The following is a 6,185-nucleotide window of genomic DNA, read 5'->3' as shown; positions in this document are numbered from 1 at the left end:
TGGGGGTGGGGGGGGGACGAATAATTCCACCAAATTACCAATCTGTTGTGTTTTTCAATGTTGCACAACCCGAAGCAAACAACACTTTGCATTCATCGTCTCCGCAATGGTATGTGTCCACCGCAATAAGACACAAGTTTTCGCAATACCTTTAACTATAGGTGAGAAAACTTCAAGGTCGATTCATTAAACTGTGTGCACCCTTTTTGGTCTTACTTGGTTTTACATAATCTTATCGAACCAAAAACATGATATTACCAGGACACCCATGTGAAACCAAGGACCTTACGTAACCTCCTTGATTTAATCTCCAAAGATAAAATTGTTAATGTTTGCCTTCTGTGTAGACCAAAAATAAGACAACTTGGACTAGGTTTTTCTTGCCCGATAATTTTGTAGCCTGCCGAATTGCCATCGTGTTTCGAGCACTATAAGATCATGTGAAAGGAAACATCACGGTCTTGCAGGCTCTCTATGATCTTATTTGTGTCGAATCAAAAGTAAAACTTCCAGGGGTGATTGCACATCATCTTAACAGTGAACTGGAAGCACAAAGCCAGCCCAATATTAAAAATAAAATAGTCGAGTAAACAAAAAACATCTCTCTTTGAATCACAATATGAGAGTTGGGGATCACTTGGAGCTTTCACGCTAAATTAAACTGCCTTCAGGGGCATGTAGTCTAGATCAATGCCGATTGCCTGTTTGTTTTGCAAGTGAAGAAAATTTCATGTGATTTTTTATTTTCAGAATACATATTATAATATATAAACGTCTATTAATCAAGAAACTGTCTGCGTTCCGTCATTTTCGCTCTTCATCTCATTCTCTTTTATGTTGTGTTACACATAGCTGATATATGGTAATTGAGTTGTGACTTTTAACGTTTAAAGTTTATGAGTTCACATTTGAGAATTAGATCAAGTTGCAATGTAGCATTAAAATTGGCAATTACAAAGTGTCATTTGAAATAGCAAACAATGTGACAGTTGAAGATACTAGACATTTACACGTATTGGATCAGAAAAAACAAACTCTGGAGTATCTTATGATGTACAATCTTAGAATCGAAGCTGACGCAAAAATATTTCCACATTCAAAACGACACAATTCATTACATTGATGTTTACTTCTTTGAAGCTCTATGCTATAGTGTTGTCAGGTGTAGGCCACAACATCTGCACAGTGAACTGGAAGGGGGCTCTCGTGGCCTAGAGGTTAAGGTGTTGGCCTCTCATTCAAAGGTCCTGGGTTCGATTCCGGGTAGCGACCAAAAAATTTTCTTCTCTAAAATTGTCTCCTTTCACATCCTTTCCTGATCTCTAACAATGTTCTGTTGTCTGCTTTCATGTCCACTTTCTGCCCCCACCCCCACACCTCCTTTGCCCCCTCCTCTGGGCTCCTGACTCTCTCTGCAGCCTTTCTACTGCTACTCCTTGGCCCCTCCTTACTGCTGTCTTTCTGCCACACCCCTGATCTTCTGGTAGGAAAGATCTACACCTAGCCTTCTCGGACAAGGGCAAAAAATCTCGGAGGGCCCGTGTGCAAATTGCGCACGTTAAAGATCCCTTGGTGGTCTAAAATCGATAAGAGTAGGCTTCGGCCGCCACCCGGGCAAAATTCAAAATTTCCTACCAACTGAAAATATTAGGTGTGTCCCGCGCGCTCATATGACCTATGCAGTTGCGAGCGCCGTAAAACACTTTACAAAAACAAAAAAAGTGAACTGGAACGAAGAAATGGGAACATGTCCTATAGGAAGCCAATTCAACACCAGGTGCACACTGCTCAAAGTTTCGTCAGAGATTCCCATTTAATACGGCATGTTACATTAATTAAGGACAGCTTGATTTTTCTTCATGTGGAGACAATACAATCAATTAATCAAATCAATTTCTTCTATAATAAAAATGTTTTATTTTCTTGGCGAAGATTGAGAGCGCCATATGAAAATTGCGACCAACAGACAAACAGAAAGCAACCATAATATGCCACTGTGGCGTGACTGTGGTGTCAGATCTTCTAATTTGTTTGCATGTGGAATGCGATAGGTCCTTTATTGATTTTTGGTTCAAATTTGATTTTGAATCAAACCAGCTCATGTTTCGTTTATGCATGATAGTGTCCATTGGAAATCGTCATCTGATCTTGCAGATCAGGTCTATTTGACCAGTGGATATCGGTTTTGATAAATGGAATAGACAGAGGAGTTCACTTAATATAGAAAGTTTTTTGTACTATTTAAGTCAACTTTAAAAAAGCAAAACAACATTGAGTCAACGTTGAAAAACCTAAACAACAACAAACAAACAGAAAAAAACGAACAAACCCCCCTAAAAAAACCCAACAACAAAACAAAACAAAACCAGGATAAAAAAAAGCACAAACAGAACATTTGTCATGCCAATTTTAACTTGAGCAGAGAGAACAGAGGAAAGGCCACCTCTATTCTCACCCGGGATGAGAATAGTGCAGGCGAGTCTTTTGGCTATTCTCACCCGGTGCGCGTTCACCGTTATTGCCTAGATCTAGGCCAACAAATTTTGCGTTCACCCGAAACCACAGAATTCTACACTGTGATAACAGAAAAATTGTAGAATTCTGTGCTGTGAACAAACGTTCCATTACAACTGTACTTGTAGCCTACAAAAAGCGTACAATTTTGTCTGTGGGCAGTGGAGAGATAGAGTGAGAGAGAGAACAAAACAAAATGGCGACCCGCGTAGTTCGGCTCGATTCGAAAAGTTAAATAGCCGTAGCACCTTTGTAGACAACCAAATTAATTTACTTTTGTGTTTTAACAAAAAAATTTAACTTTGTTTTGGTCAATTTGATCGTCCACACCGATAGACAGTATTCAGAAAGAGACAGAGAGAGAGAGAGAGAGAGAGAAGAGGGGAGGAGTAGATCTTGCGAGAACTTCCGGGCGGGTGAGAATAGCCACTTTCCAGAGGAAAAGCTGTTGAGCTTCCTGTCTTTCTAGATCTATCTTTTCTTTAATAAAAAAACTTATTGTAACATTACTACTGGAAAGGGATTTAAAAAAAGAATGCAGCTTACGTAAAGGAAGCTTTGGGCGGGGGAGTTGAGTTATCTTTTTCGCCACAACTTTACACAGATGGGAATAAAACATTCTTAAGGGGGAAAAGTACATGACTGTTTTGTTTTCTTTTAGTAGAGGTTTTACGGAATTCGCAACTACAAAACGTCATAATATGAGAGTCGAGGGGTGGATGTCAGCAGAGAAGTCCTTACAGGTAATCAGACTTACTCTGCTCACCTCTCAAGCTTCAACAGCACAAAGTCTGCTTCGACTATCAAGGCACCCTGGAAATAGTGGGTCCTATAGGGCGGGTCTCAAGAGTGTGACAAACATGCAAAAGAAGTAGAGGGAATGACAATAGTAAGGATTATGGAAAAAAGAGCAGCAATTCCCTGTTGTAGTTGTAGTAAAGGCATAGTTATGAATATGACATTGTTGGATAAGCCCATTTACAATTCTACTGTGCATTAGAACGAGAAATGCCCCCCCCCCTTTTTAGGAATGGCAAAAAGACACTTCAGTCAGTTTGCACCGCCCCTGGGGGTTAAGTACATGTATGTGCTTTGAAACTTTGTGAGAAGTATAAAATGGAAGGAGGGTGCCTCGGGGTACAAGAAGTGGAGAGAGGAAGAAAGAGGCCTACAATTGTAGTAGCTAGATAACTGTGGGCGATAAACACAGCAGCAACTAAATTGGAGAGTCCGTGTTGACAGACGGGATGACAACAATGTGTGTGACCATGCATCAGCTGGCTTGTGATAATGTCAACCCTTCTCGCAATGAGTTTACAGAGTAGCTCTAAGCTCCTTGCCTTCTCGCCATCTCACCTGTACCTCAAACTGCCAAACCTTTGAGACGCAAGGGTACACACGTACCCACACACACTCACACACGCACACACGCACACACGCACATGCGCACACACAAAAATACACACATTTTTATCTCGCGCATTTGCCCTCTCCCTCTCACACACAGACCCACATACAGACACAAACGGACACATACACTCACATACACACACAAATACACACACACACAGCCCTTCTGGGCCAATTCGAGAGGGGCAAAATAATAATAATATGTCAAGTCTACCTGTTTTCTTTTGCACCCCTCCCCCTTTTTCGTTATTCTTTAAAAAAATGTTTACATTTTTTTTACACACCCATCCGTTGAACAATAGTGTGGTCTAGACAAAGAGAACACTGTGGTGCATTGACTTTACAGACGTCACTTTTTGGGTTTTTAAATTTTATTTCGAAGTGACTATTCCTCCTAACGCTTGTGAAAATAAAGTTGAACTCTATTTCTCCGAACGGTTTCTGATTTCGAGATTTTTTGGTTAAACTTGCTAGATTTAGGGTCATCCTTTCATAATTTCATTCTACTATTCTACGATTACTGGGAGGAAGCATTTTTTGCATCGAATTAAATTTTTAAAGCCAAAGATTTTTAAATGTCTAAATAATTATTCAAATACTTCAGCTGTGGTTGGGGCAACGTTCCCGGACTATACCTCATTTGAAAATACCTTCAAAAGGTTATACTGCGAGAAAACAAGACTGCTCGACCTTGGCAGTAACCTATTTTGCATTTAGTCACCCTGCAAAAAACTAAAATCCTTAATGTAAAAAAAAATCCGCAGCTCCACGTCCCCCCCCGTCAACACCGTACGCACACACTGACACACACTGACACACACACACACACACACACACACACACACACACACACACACACATACGGACCACTCCATTCGCTCATTATCAACAAATCCCGAGAACGGAAACCGTTCGGAAAAATAAAGTTCAAGTTTATTTTCCCGAACGTTCTGAGAAATAGAGCCGACCTTTTCGTTCAGCGTCGTAAACTCCTACCACAGCCCAGGTCCAACCATCTGAACCTATCGTTAAGCACAGTTTTTTTTTTCTTCTTCTTTTTTGTTTCTACAATCATTTGTAATAATTATAAAAACGAAAGAACAGACAAGACAACAGATCTAAGTAACGACACAGCCCATTCAGACCGTATAATTGTTCCCTTGTTTTGGAAACCGAAGTTCATTTTTGCTGATCTCGATGTTTCACCCGTGGGCGTTGCACCCTATCACCACCCTATTCGATCATGCTCAGACAAGGATGTGAATGATAGGCTTACAGATCCCAGAAAGAAGAAAAAAATAATACTTAAAATGAACTTCTATGAAACCATTAGTTTCTGAGGTGGAAAGGCATTGTGCATGTCTCTCTTCGAGGCAAATTGTTACGATCAGTTACGTCTTGTCATAATAACTAAAAGGGAGGCAGGAGATTACGATTACGCTGCTGGCGATGTTGGCGTTTTGCGCTGTAAACACGGGGAGATAAAACTCGGATAACTTAAATTAAGGTAATACTGTCCCAAGGAGGTAATGTTATAACGAAAAGGACGCGGTGGAATCAGGCGTTCGTCAATTTTTGGACATATATGGAGTTATTGGTATCATTTTAACACTTGTTCATTTGTCTCACTTTCGGTGAAAAACTACTCATATTCACACCACGAATAGAAGTCGAGATATTTGCAATTTAAGGAGGTGGGGTCCACTGGCTTCAGAGGTAAAATTAACATAAAAATGGAAACCAAAGTTTGGCAACTTCCAAAGCTTAAGAGTCATTACAAACTGCTCATTTACATGTTTGTGCTTTAAATCATTTTTCAGTAAAATTCTCACAGAAATGTGTTGTTAAATGGACCTTAAAGGTGTATAGTCAAAAAACACAAATGAGATCAAAATTGCCTAACAGACCCCCCCCCAAAAAAAAAAAATGTTTTTTTTTTTTTTAATGCCTGTATCTTCGATATAATTATTTTGACGAGAGCCTGATTTCACCACAATGCCTCACTTTATACCAAGATCTAGATGCTCAGAGTCTCAGAGAACGTATAGACTAAGGTCCTAGCTGGACATTTACTGTCCACTAAAAAATCTCCACCACCAGAAAAACTTATGATTAAGGGGAAGGATCCATGGTGGGAGGGGGGGGCGATGTCGGGTGAGGATTAGCTACTTGATAAGACGTGTACGTGTAGTGTGCGTGTTGGGTGCATTTGCGTGACTTGTGTGTGTGTGTGTGTGTGTGTGTGTGTGTGTGTGTGTGTC

This window comes from Aplysia californica, unplaced genomic scaffold (genome assembly GCF_000002075.1).
Source record: "Aplysia californica isolate F4 #8 unplaced genomic scaffold, AplCal3.0 scaffold01084, whole genome shotgun sequence".
Lineage (NCBI taxonomy): Eukaryota > Metazoa > Mollusca > Gastropoda > Aplysiida > Aplysiidae > Aplysia > Aplysia californica.
Note: the sequence above shows the minus strand (reverse complement) of the source record.